Source organism: Typopeltis vanoorti, chromosome 22 (assembly GCF_054136105.1).
Source record: "Typopeltis vanoorti isolate ZY-2024b chromosome 22, IOZ_Tvanoo_1.0, whole genome shotgun sequence".
Taxonomy (NCBI): domain Eukaryota; kingdom Metazoa; phylum Arthropoda; class Arachnida; order Uropygi; family Thelyphonidae; genus Typopeltis; species Typopeltis vanoorti.
This window is the reverse complement of record NC_143570.1, coordinates 95,691,331-95,705,510: the sequence shown is the minus strand read 5'-3', so window position 1 is coordinate 95,705,510 and position 14,180 is coordinate 95,691,331. Positions and strand designations below refer to the sequence as shown.

Sequence of the window (14,180 nt, the reverse complement as noted above, 5' to 3'; positions counted from 1 at the left end):
CACCTCTCCCTGGATGTCAAAAATAGAAAGTTTCTGATTGGCTGATGTAATTTATGATCAGTGGTGCTCACCAAGAAACACAATGCTCCTAAATTAACTGTGCTTTAAATTAATTTACTGAATAACTTGCCACACTTTCAAGTAATAAATTCCATTCAAACACCACTCTTCTAACCAAGCTCCTTACTCACCCCCTCCCACTCAACAAAAAGTCCCTTCCACATTAATCAAGTGAAACCTGCACACCAAACTTGTGTTTTAGTCATACCATTTCTTCTTCTATTAGCCAGGATATGCAGATAGTATTCTCTTGACTAACTTCATATATGCAAATTTGATATCTGGCATTCTACTTCAGTCTTTTTCTACTCTCCCCTAGACATTTTACAAAATATTTTCAAAATATGCAACAAAAATTAAGCTAAATGAGCTGATCAAGACCTGGTGTAGTAAAAGTATGCTTTTATTTCTACATGCCACACATGATGATAGGACATTATTACTGTCCACCTCATCATATTTTAGTCCTTGTTTAGTATTACTAGGAAATTGTTGATCTTCTTTGCCACCTCCCTCATTCAATACATCATAATCAAATACACAGGATCCTGTGTTTGCCTTTTGAAATTCCAAGCTCATATGGGTTTTTAACACTAAACTGTCAACTCTAGCTGTACAGCCTATTCAAATCCTTCTGGAAGTTAAAATATAAGGTTTGCACCACCAGCAAACAATTGCATATCCTCATTTAAACCTCCCACATTAACATACAAGGATCACTTCAAAAATTCTGCATTATATACTGCCGTAGTTAAACCAAACATTTATTTAACAAAGTATGTTTACAGGCTGTCAATATAATATTCATTCTGGTTTGATGCTGTTGTCCAACATTTGGGTATGTTTTGTTTTTTTTGTCAGCAGAAAGTTTGGGTATAAACATTCGCTGACAGTAAAGCATTTCCCATAGAGTAGTTCTTTCAGTTTAAGGAACAGAGTGGTCTGCAGTGCTCATATCAAGAGTGTACAGGGTTAAGAAGCACTTGCCGTTCATTTTTTTTTTAATATAGAATAGATACTTCATGTGGCCTTGCATTGCACAAAATGATGATTGCCAATTTTCCCATTTCCATGTTTTGAGGGGGGGGAGGGGACTGTTTTGCAAAAATATTCAAAAATAATTTTTTTTTTTTGTTTTTGTTTTTTGAGAATAGCAAAAAATAAACAACAGAATGGTAAAAAATATTGAATGATCAAGTAAATTACGAATGTGAGCATACGTACACGTGGGGGTGATGAATCTCTGGTTACACAGGTCAGTTATGCCACTTATTGTGCCTCTCATTTGTTTTTTAATCGTTTGCACTCAGAATGTGTTTGTATGGTCGATTTCTGTTGCGCTATTCCCACTAAAAGTTTAGAAATTACATGACATGCTAATTTTGGAATTTCGAGAGGAGACATTAACGTTCAAGCTTTGCCAAAACTGATCTTGAACGTAATGGATACTGTGTCATGCTTAAATAATTTCGGCAAAAAGTAGGAATTGGATATTTCGGATATTCATACTAAATCACCGAGGCTTGTAATAATAATATTATATTCCTAAGTCTCTTTACATGCAGAAATGAATGACGATATGGCAAGGAAACTCACATTCCCACAGCACTGTAATGTGAAAAATACAGAACGTTAGGAGGCAGCACCTGACAACTTGCTTAAGATTATTAAGACATAAGGTTTCATAATTCGACCAAAGGTTATTTCACTAATTACCGGCATAAAGATGTATATATCTATTATTAATATTATTATGTGACACCTCCAGGGAGTCCAGACTCATCGAGGGAGAGTGTGCCAACAGCATCGAACGATTGATCCATTCCAACTATTAACTGCGCTCAAACTTGCTTAACTTTTTGCGAGCCATTAGTCGGAGAGGCTCTACCAATCGACCAACCTTTATTATTATTACGGGCGACTCCAAGGAGTCCTTGGACACATCGAGGGATCTATTAGTAAAGGAATTCTCAACCTTTTCCAGTATACCACTATATTTAATTCAAGATATGGATTAGGAGTTGGTGTCGCACTGATTAGATCGTCGGCTTGTCGAGAGCTCCTGAAAAGATTAGTAGTATTTGTGTTAACATTAGATATTTTACTAGAATTTTAAGTAGTATTGTTTGCTTTTTGTTTCTTGGTATGTCTGTGCAATTTTTACGTGTTTTCTGTTATTTTAATTATTATTTTTAAGAAAAGATGGCGTACACATGGCACCGATAAAGAAAAAAATGGCGGCCAGATCGCCATGTTTGTTTAAGAGTTTTGATGTAAACGAATTTATGCAATGTGCTGTCTGTGAGATGTATGCCTTGCGAAGAGCGGTGGGAGTCTGGTTAGAAAGTGATAGTGGAGTTAATATGTGTAGAAAGTGTAAAGAGAATGAGGACTTCAAGCGTGTTTCGTGCGTCGAGAGTGATATCGTTAACGATAGTCAGAATGTAGAAAATGGCGGTGTGCTAGAGAATTGCGTGGTAGTGCCAGATAGGTGTGAGAGCGTCGCTGAAAGTGTAAATGAAGGTAGGAACACAAAGAATGGATGATTTGATCGATAATGAAAATGATGAGATAAATGCGAGTAGCGAAATTGCCCGTTTGAATGGTGCGATACACAGAGCTAAAAGACAACTGGAGCGTATGGAAAAATGTGTGTTGAATGTACCGGCGGAAGTCTGAGACGGCAAATAATAGAATGTTCGTAAACGTCAATAAAATGAAGGAGCGAGTGCTGTATGGCGATTCGCTATTAAGAGGCGTAATAATTGAGAGTTTAACGAAGTCGTACCAGCCGGGTGCGAACATACAGGACGTCAGCGAATCTATTCGACTGCAAAAACAGAGGGTGAAAGAGATGATAATCGTGGCAGGAACGAATGATTTGAAAGAGGACAAAATGGAAATGATAGAGGATGTGAGGGAGTTGTTTGAGATAGCAAAAGAGAAGAGTGAGAGAGTTAGGATGGTGAGTATCTTACCGCGGTATTACAGCGAAGTGTTTAGAAGGAGGGCCATAATTGCCAATGACTTTATGCGTGGGTTATGCATGGAGAGTGGTGTGGAATTTGTGGATGTGTGGAATGAGTTCGATGGGTGAAAGGACTTATATAAGATGGATGGGTTACATTTGAATGGAGTTGGTGTACGAAGACTTGAAAGAGTGTTGATGAATGATGTGGAAGTGGATGTACAGACTCAGGGAAACTAGATTTATTAAGAGGGGGGGGAGTAGATATGCAGACTTTAGGGGGGAAGTTAAGTGTATGAATGAGTATATTATGCCCGAGCGAGTACGACGGACAAATCAGAATGGGATAGTTAGTATAAGGCATCAAAGTAGGGATGGGACAAATGGGCTTCTGCGCTTCATGTACACTAATGCCAGGAGTATTAGGAACAAGAAGGAAGAGTTTTTGGCCATGGTTGGCACGTCCAGGCCACAGGTTGTCAGTATTAGTGAAACATGGCTGACAGAAGATGATAAAGGTAGTGGGATTGAATGCGACAGGTATAGCGTGTTCAGGAGTGTGACAGGGTGAATAAAAAGGGGGGAGGAGTGTTATTGATGATAGCTGATGAGCTTCAGCCAAGGAGTATAGAAGTTGAACTGCAGGATGGGGAAAAAAGCACATTTGAGGCTGTTTGGTGTGAGATAGAATCTAGCAGAACAAAATATACAATTGGGTGCTGCTATAGACCGGGTGATGGAGTGGATGGTAGGGATAGTATGCATAAGCAAATAGAAGAAATGAGTGGAAGGAGGGTAATTATTATGGGTGATTTCAATTATGGTAACATTGACTGGAAAGAGGAGAGGGAACATGGGAGGAAGGAATTGGATTTTATGCGGTTATTAAGGGACAACTATCTACGGCAACATGTATTGGAAAATACCAGGGGGCAGAGAGTGCTGGACCTAGTAATTGCAACTGAGAATGTGGCTGTAAAGAACATGACCATGTTGCCACCAATTGGTGAGAGTGACGTAAGGTCATGACTTGGGAGGTGGCTAAAGGAGTCGAATTTACAATTAAGACAGGGTACATGTGGAATTACCGGTCTGATAAGTATGACAAGCTTAGGTGTGTGCTTGACTCAATGCCATGGCATGTAAAACTGCAAGGGCTGGATGTTGATAGTGCATGGGAGGTGGTTAAGAACTGTTTGCAGGAGGAAATGGTTGCCTGTATACCAAGAGTCCGAATAATAAATCAAGTAGGTGTTAAATGGATGAATAACACTATTAAGCTTGAGCTGCAAAAAAAGAAACAATTGTGGAGGGAATTTAAGGAGAAGGGTGACCATCAGGCGTAGGAACAGTATAAAGCTCAGGCCAGGATGGTAACAAGGGTGGTAAGAAAAGCAAAAGCAGATTACTAAAGGAAATAGGCCATGCAGGCTAAAGAGAATCCCAAACAGTTTTTTCAATATGTTGCAAGTAAAAGGAAAAATGCTCATGGTAGAATGATCTTAAAAAATGCTGAGGGTAGGGAGGTAACTGAATCAGTCGATATTGTGGAATTACTGAGCGAGCACTTTGCAAGAGTATATCATCCAGGTGGTGACTTTGAAGCAATGGAAGAACCAACAGCTTATACTGGAATTGTGATGAATGAAGTAGAGGTAACTAGTCTATTACAGAACCTCAATGTCAATACATCTGTGGGATTGAATGGTATACCAGCTCGTGTCGTACGTGAAGCGGCCAAAGAATTGTCACTGCCCTTGACCATTTTGTTTAATTTGAGCATCAAGACTGGGTCAGTCCCAAGTGGGTGGAAAGAGGGGAAAATAGTTCCACTGCACAAAGGTGGTTCCAAGGCTGCTGTTGAAAATTACCGGCCAATCAGCATAACAGGAATCATTATCAAGGTCATAGAGAAAATAGTCAAGAGGAAAATACAAGATTGGATAGAAGAAAATGGGATACTGTATCGGAGACAGCATGGTTTTGTGAAGGGTAGATCATGCCTCAGTAACTTGCTCACGTATTATAACACAGTGACGGCTGAACTGGATAAGGTTAATGGGTTTACAGTGATTCTACTGGACCTTGCTAAGGCTTTTGACAGGATACCACATGGAATTCTAATCAGTAAATTGCAGCACATGGGAATGGACATAGGGTTGGTGAGATGGATAGGAGGGTGGTTGACGGAGAGATATCAGAGAGTGGTTTACTCAGGAGTAGAGTCCACAAGACGGCCTGTGACTAGTGGTGTGCCACAAGGATCTGTTCTTGGACCAATGCTGTTTAATTTGTTCATAAATGATATAGGAAAGGATCTGAGAGGAACAGTTCGTTTGTTTGCGGATGATGCGAAGTTGGGTAGGGCAATAGTGAATGCAGATGACGTCAAAATTTTGCAGGATGATTTGGATAGATTGGAGGTCTGGGCTAAGGAGAATGGATGTCAATTTAATGTGGCAAAATGTAAGGTTATGCATTTTGGGGTGAAAAGATTGGTGGCAGTTTACTGCATTGGTGGAACCGTGCTCCAGGAAATTGATGAGGCACGAGATTTAGGAGTGTTGGTGGATAAGGAATTGAAATTTAGGGGACACATTGCAAAAGTGGCCAAATCAGCTCATCAAATCACTTGGTTGCTGAAGAATACGTTGAAAATCAGAGACAAGCAGGTTATTGTTCCTCTGTATCGAGCCTTGATAAGACCCCATCTCGACTACTGTGCTCAGATTTCGTCACCTAGGTTTCTTTTTGATGGGGAGGAGGTGGAGAGTATCCAGAGGCGAGTGACCAAGATGATAGCAGGTCTGTGGAATGAACCGTATGAGAACAGGTTGAGGATTTGTGGGTTGCCAAAATTGGTTGATAGGCGGAGGAGGAGAGATATGATTGAGACATTCAAATTACTGAAGGGTTTCTATAAAATTAATTCAGAAGATATTTTTGAGAACAGGGCTGGTTGTGGGAGGACTAGGGGACATACATGGAAACTGGACAAAAGTGTGGTTAGTAAAGGTGTTAGAGCTGGGTTCTTTACCTTTAGAGTAGTGAATGAGTGAAATACGCTCCCTGAGTCTGTGGTGGATGCTGTGACAGTGAATGAGTTTAAGGCGAGGTATGATAGATATTGTATGAATGTCGAATAGTTGTGATGAATATGATTTGGGGTCTCCCTCGATGAGTCTAATGACTCCCTGGAGTTGCCCGTAATAATAGTAATATTAGATGTACCAGTAAGGCAGTGGCTCACGTACCATCAGTGGTATGCGTACCATAGGTTGAGAATCCCTGTATTAGATGAATCTTCGACAATAGGAGAATTTTTATATGTTGACTATGTAACAGTTTTAATTTATAACTTTTCGCGCCTTATGATTGTGAAAAGTCTTTGATTCACTAGTTGCATCATTAATCTTTTGGGCACAGTTACATTTTTTATTTCAACATTAAATCTACTACATAAAAATTTGCTGGTTAATCATACGAAACGACAATAAGTATTCAATACAATACAAAGATGTAGAAGGACAATGCATGAGAACACACAAGGCAATATCTAACAAAAGCAATGTTTGACATACCAAAGGATAAACGAGTAAATAGGAGAGAGGAGAGAACATATGGGAGGAAGGAAATGTAATTTATGCAGTTACTAAAGGAAAATTACCTAAGACAGCATGTAATGGAATATACTAGCGGTTCCGAAGTGCTCGATCTAATAATTGCATCTGAGAATTTGTCTATTACGAATATGACCAGGTTGCCACCAATTGGTGAGAGTGATCATATGGTCTTGACCGGGAAGGTAGCTAAATGTGTGGAATTTTCAGTTAAGACAGGGTATATGTGTAATTACCTGCTTGTTAAGTAGGGATAGCTTGGGATACTGCTTGGATCAGCCCCCATGGCATATAAATCCGCAAGGGCAAGATGTTGGTAGGGCATGGGAAGTGGTAAAGGAGTGTTTCAGGGAGGTAGTGGCTGAATACGCACCTAAAGTCAGGAGAGTAAATCAAGTGGGAGTTAAATGGATGAGTAACACCATTAAGCTGGAGCTGCCAAAAAGAAACAATTGTGGAGGAAATTTAAGGAAAAAGGTGACCTGCAGGCACACACAGTACAAGGCACAGGCTAGAAGGGTAACTAGTACAGTCAGAAAAGTTAAACCAGATTATGAAAGTAAGTTAGCAACGTAGGCTAAAGAGACTCCCAAACAGTTCTTTCTATTTGCTGCAAATAAAAGAAAAAATGTATACCTTAATGTGAATACATTTGTGGGATTGGATGGTATACCGGCACGGGTCTTACCTGAAGTGGCTAAGGAATTATCAGTGCCTTTGACCATGTTGTTTAATCTGAGTCTCGGTCTGGTTTAGTCCCTAGGGGGTGGAAAGAGGGAAAAATAGTTCCACTGCATAAAGGAGGATCCAAGACCACTGTTGCAAATTACCGACCAATCAGCATATCAGGAGTCGTTGTCAGGGTCTTGGAGAAAGTAGTCAAGGGAATGGATTCATGAAAGTGAGATACTGAATGTGGGACAGCCTGGCTTTGTGAAGGGTAGATCATGCCTCAGTAATTTGCTCAAGTTTTATAACACGGTGACGGCTGAACTGAATAAGAGGAATGGGTTTACAGTGATACTGCTGGACCTGGCTAAGGCATTTGACAGGATACCACATGGAATTCTAATCCGTTAACTACAACATATGGGAAAGGACATAAGGGTTGGTGAGATGGATAGGTGGGTGGTTGATGGAGAGATATCAGAGAGTAGTTTATTCAGGAGTAGAGTCCAAAAGATGGCCTGTAACAAGTGGTGTGACACAGGGTTCTGTTCTTGGACCACTGCTGTTCAATTTGTTTATTAGCGATATTGGGAAGGATCTAAGAGGAACAGTTCATTTGTTCGCTGATGATGCAAAGTTAGGTAGGGCAATAGTGAATGCAGAAGATGTCAAAATCTTGCAGGAACACGTGGATAGATTGAAATTCTGGGCTAAGGAGAATGGATGTCAATTTAATGTGACAAACTGTAAGGTTATGCATTTTGGGGTGAAAAGATTAGCAGCAGTATATCACATTGATGGATCTGTACTCCATGAGATCGAGGCCAGGCACTTGTTAGTGTTGGTGGATAGGGAGATGAAATTTAGAGGGAAAAAGTGGCTAAATCAGCTCATCAACTCACTTGGTTGCTGAAAAATACTTTGATGAGCAGAGACCAGCAAGTTATTATACCTCTGTTCCGAGCCTTGATAAGACCTTATCTCGACTACTGTGCCCAGATTTGGTCACATAGGTTCCTTCTTGATGGGGAGGAGGTTGAGAGGATCCAGAGGCGAGTGACTAAGATGATAACAGGTCTATGGAATGAACCATATGAGAACAGGTTTGAAGATTTCTGGGTTGCAGAAATTAGTTGATAGGCAGAAAAGGGGAGATATGATTGAGACATTCAAATTGCTAAAGGGTTCCTATAGGATTAATTCAGAGGATATTTTTGAGATCAGACCTGGTAGTGGGAGAACTAGGGGACATCTATGGATGCTGGGCAAGAGTGTGGTTAGCAAGGGTGTTAGAGCTGGGTTTTTTACTTGGAGAGTGGTAAATGAGTGGAATAAGCTGCCAGAGTCTGTTGTGGGTGCTATGACAGTGAATGAGATCAAGGCAAGGTATGATAGATACTGTGAGAATGTCGAATAGTTGTTCTGGACATGATGTTTAGGGCCTCCCTCGATGAATCTAAGGCCTCCCTGGAGTCACCCGTAATAATAATCATAATAATAGTGCAGAATGTTTTTAAGGAATGTCGGTGGTGGGAAGGTAACTGAATCAATCGAAATAGCATAATTACTAAGTGAATACTTTGCAAGAGTATATTATCCAGGCTGTTATATTTCAGGATTGAGGGAACCGATGTCTTATACAGGAACTGAGGTGAATGAAATGAAGGTGAATAGCATATTGAATGTCCAGCCTGGCTGGCCGAGTAGTTAACTTATCCGCTCTCCAGCCAAAAGGCTGCGGGTTTTAATCCCGCCATTGGCATGGATGTTTGTGTTGTCTGTAGAAATACTAGTGTTGTTGGTGTAGTTGCAGTCAGTTGGTGGATTGAGTGGTTGAGACATAGTTGTAGAGCAGGTGTCCTCCCTCAATGAGTCTTTGGACTCCCTGGAGGTATCAAATAATAATATTATTATTATTACAGAATCTTAATGAGAATACATCTGTGGGATTGGATGGTATACCAGCTTTGGACTTACGTGAAGCAGTAAAGGAATTGTCAGTGCCCTTGACAATATGCTTTAATCTAAGTCTCAGCTTTTGAGAAAATCAGTGCGCAATATCAGAATGTGTTGTTAATGCAAAGAGTGTTAATAATTTAATATTATGTATGATAAATATGTTCTCAGTTGAATGAACCACCCACGATGAGTCTGCTCACTCCATGGAAGAACGTGTAATAATAATAATAATCTCTGATAAAACCCGATACTGTCACACAAACGTTTCTGTGTATTATCATCTGCTAAGACATACATTTCAGCGTTTTTGCTATTTGTAAATACTATTTTTATTTTATTTGTAATTCGTGTCACATTACCCTAACGCCAAGGCAATAATTGGCACATATCAACTGTATCCACAGTCTCATAATGTGCATACTGTTGATGCATATTGTACAAATACTCGCTCTCTATCAATAATTGTCTGAACACCCCTGTTATTTGAAGTTATGGAACATTCCAGGTTTGTTAATAACATAAAAACCGCTGTACAGATAGTAAGTAATAGTATTTCGTCGTAGCAGTTGAAAACAGGTGGTATAGAAACACGACGTAAACTCAGTGACTTCGAGAGTAATGTCATCGCGGGCTGTAACATACGTGGTATTGCTCCTCAACTGGAGCATCCAAAATATACTCTTCGCGATGTGATCAAGAAATGGAGAGGTTCTGACATCACCAGTGTAGGAAAACATTCAGGGCTGCTACCGAAAATGACTGACAGGGAAGAGCGTGGTAAAACGGGTTGCCCACAAAAACCGGCTATAATCGGCACAGACCATCTTTGATAAGTTCCAGAGCGCCAGTAACATGTGATGAGCACTAATTCGAAAAGAACTACAATGACTCGCTTCCCAAAGAAGAGCAGAAGCACACTAGCCGAACATCACAACAACAAACGAGGCTGCTCGTTTATCCTGGTGCAAAGTGATTGTGATCTGGACAATTGACCAGTGGAAAACGGTACTCTGCAGCAATGAATCAAGGTTGACCTAATTGTAGGATGTGCAAGCATCCTGGTGAACGCTTGTTACCATATTACCCACAGTAAATTTTGGTGGAGGAGGAGTAATGGGGTGAGGTGCATTCAGCCTGTTTGGAGTGGAACCACTGGTTGTTGTCCATGGGTTCATGAAGGCAACTCAGCACCTTGGTATTCTGGAAATCAGGTGCTGCATACTCTGTGACGGACACGTGTTACTATCAAGACGACAATGCCCTATGCCACAATGCTTCAGCTATTATGGAATGGTTTAAATAGATGGGTTAAACGAGTGCAGAGTCCTGACATCAACCCCATCGAACACCTGCTGGACGAATTAGAGCAGTGAGTGAGGTCCAGATCAGCACGTCATCGGTCTACTGCTGAACTCAATGCTACTTTGATGGAAGAATGGAGAAAAATTCCACCTGACATTTGCTGCACATTGGTGGAAACCCTCCCACAAAGGATGCAAGAAGTGACCATATCCATAGCTATACCCTATTATTGCGAATAGCAGGCGTACCCTATTATTGCATTCGCAATAATAGGGTATGCCTGCTGGTATGGATTGTAAATTATTAAACTGTCCGGACAATTATTGGTAGATTCTGTATGTTGAAGTAACCAAGACCTTCCCTGGATATCCTATTCGGATTACGCTGATGCATTCTCCTCTATCCAATGTTCCTTGAATGGCTCTGAGTGAAAGTGTTTTGTTGTCTCGGGCGCGAAGGCCTAACACCTGTGCATCGTTATAGGACTTCAGACACCGCCCGCCTCTATTAGAGATAGTTAATTTAAAAAAAGCCAGTGAAAAGCCATAATCTTCTCGAAATATATTTTAATACCTGGATTAGAATCTTAATAATCTACCTGATGTTCATTTACCTGAACAAGGTCTCGGTTCAATCCACAGATTTGAATATACTGGACATTATCAATACTGTCAACTCTTGAGGGATCAAGATTTCTTATTCCTCCCTTAGTCCTGATATTTGGCTATGTACCGACTAATCATCCTTTCGGTGCTAATCTGTTCTTTATGATGGCACATGTTGCATCATGTCTTTAATGTTGTGGGTTCTAAAACAATATTGAATGTCATAGTCTCTCTGAATGCACATCCAGCCCTAAATTTTTATCAATATTATCCCTACCATGGGCTATAAACCTGAAGGAAAGGCATTGATCTTAGTCCTTACCAGATATATATGCTCCTATCCAAGTAACAATCGTGTTCATTCACGAACCCAAAGATGTTTAGACGCAACCCTCTCCGAGCCACTGAAGGGCTTCCCGGCGATATAGAATAAATAATAAATCAACTAATGCCTTTTATTCCCTTATAGGGAGTAGGCGAGGCCTTTATACCCTATCTAGCATTTGGAGACCGAGTCGGAAGTTCAATCTCCACCGGTAGCCAATCAGAGATAGCTTGCCCACGTCTATCACTAATTATAGCAGCCACCATTGAAGAGGCTGGAAAACAAGTGCTGCCGTCTCTTGGTACCTAATCCTAACAAAATGTGTTAGTGTCTGAAATAATGTGGGTACTACGGTCGATTTTCTTGAGTTTACGAGATAAAAAAACCGAGTTTCCGGAAGGAAAAACCCGCTTGCCCATGCCAGAGATCGACTAATTCGAGAATCTGTGGAAGAAAGGCTTAGAAAAAGTTCCTCCAGTCAGCGACTAGACTTGAACTTAAGTCTGTCTTCAAGCGACCATGCCCAGAGTGCGCAAGCGCCACTTCCACTGAGCTACACAGGCGCTTCGTGGCAATATAGAAGCCTTTCCCATCTTTTCCTTCCAAGAGAGTTAGAGAATATGCATTCCATTATCAAATGTCCAATGTAGTGTCTTAGTTAATTCTCGTTGAATCAAAAGAGCTCTAACAGCAACTATAATGAAAGGTGAAGATGAATATTTGAGTATATTTAACCATAGATATTTTAAGCGTGAAAGTATTCATCTCACTGGAGGAATCCCTAATCCACCGGATTTAACTGCCCCATGAAGATAAGCAACTGGAACATCATATGGTAGTCTCAGCCAATATCTAACGCATTGGTCACCAAAGTGGTCGATATCAACCCCCAGGGGTCGATAGAAAAATACAAGACATCATTGTATGGGTAATATTTAATTCAGTTAACTTGGATTACCTCCATCCTGAATGACATGCAATTAAGAGTGAATCGTGGGAACAGTGACATTAAATAGGACTTGTAAGATGGAGCAAGGTCATGAAAATAGTTATGGAGGCCAATCAAGTAGGCCAAAATGACGTGTTTACCAATAAAACGGATTTTAGTGGTTCCCGCCCGGTCGGTGCGGCGGGAGTGAGATTGAATATGTGTAAGTATAAGTAAATAAGAACCGCGCACGTATTGATCCCAGTCTCATTTTTGCTCATCGACATACAAGTGAGCGTTAATATTCTAAAATTCATCAACATATTATAATTCAATCGTTATCCATTCACAAGCTAAACTTCTCTATGTTGAAGAGTTCAGCAGGGCTGGTAGTAATACCAGTGATATTGCTAGTAATAGTAGTAGTAAAAGTAATATAATAATATATACTATATTATACACACAATAAACACTGTAACTATAAAATAAACAATCTAAAAACTCATATAAGCGTCTTTTTTGCTTTTCCTATTATCATTACGTAATAGGAAAATATAGGGGGTCGATAAAAAGTCAAGAAACTCTTGAAGGGGTCGATGGTCAAAGAAGTTTGGCGACTCCTAATCTAACGTGATGTATTGACTGTGCTGAGTAGGCTAGATAAACAAAGTTGGTTTTCCTAATACTAAACAATGGAATAATTTAGGAAACACAAACTGATTTAAATATGCAATGTGTTGCTGAGGCTTCAGTGGAGCTTAGCGAAGCTTAAATTGAAATTCGGAACTTTCATTTTCATGTCATGACCTGATTGTATTACAAAAAAAAAAAAAGCTATCGCCTTTTCTTCCCTTATAGGGAGTAGAGAAGGCTTTAAACTCTATCCAGCTTTTGAACACTGAGTGGGCAATTCATGCTCCTCCGATAGCCAATCAGAGAGAGAGAGTTGGCCCATGACTAGCACTAATTTTAAGCAGCAAATGATGAAGAAACGGGCGAACAAGTGCTGAAATTCTTGGTCCTTAACCCTTACAGGATATGTTACTGTCTGAAATAATGTGGGTTCTACGGTAGATTTTCTTGAGTTTACGGGAAGAAAAGCCTGAATTTTTGGGAGAAAACACCTGCTTCTCCGTGCCAGAGACACCGACTAACTCGGGAACCAGTTGAAGATAGAGAAAAGTTCCTCCAGTCGGCGACTAGACGAACCTAAGTCTGTCTTCGGACCGCCATGTGCAAAGGATGCGCGCTCCACTTTCACTGAGCTACATAAGCCTTTGTTCATCATTAATAGCAAGACCTCTGGGAGTAAAATACTGGGCACCATGGTCTAACAACTCCTGAAAACCCATCTTAGTTTCAATGACAAGTATCAGATCATCCGCGCACACTATTGCATTTATTTGGCATCCATCGAAATTAAAACCAATATACTCGTATGGAAGCATAGATGGAAGAAAGACATCAATATTAATGATAAGGGATCTCATTGCCCAACGCCACGTAAGAAGGAATACATGTTTATCTCCAATACGTAATGGATGACTTACTATATAACTCAAAAATATAATCCTTATAAAGAACAGGACAATCAATCCTAGAGAGTGGTAAAAAGAATAACCATATGGGAAAAAGAATAACCACTGTAAATCCAGCAAATCTATAATGAGTGGAATTCACAATTGATGAGCTTCAGAAATTAAGGCGTTTAATATGATGTTATTTTCAGCACTTCAATCAGCGA

At 40.2% G+C, this 14,180-nt stretch overlaps 1 protein-coding gene across 1 annotated transcript in view; it reads right to left on the bottom strand.

The window, feature by feature from the left end:
• LOC150094576 (protein broad-minded-like) overlaps positions 1-1,655 on the bottom strand; it is a 41,928-nt gene extending 40,273 nt beyond the window's left edge. The window contains exon 1 of the mRNA XM_090412023.1: positions 1,285-1,655. The gene's annotated coding sequence lies outside the window, so the exon portion shown is untranslated. The remainder of the gene's footprint in view (positions 1-1,284) is intronic.
• Positions 1,656-14,180: the final 12,525 nt, after the last annotated feature.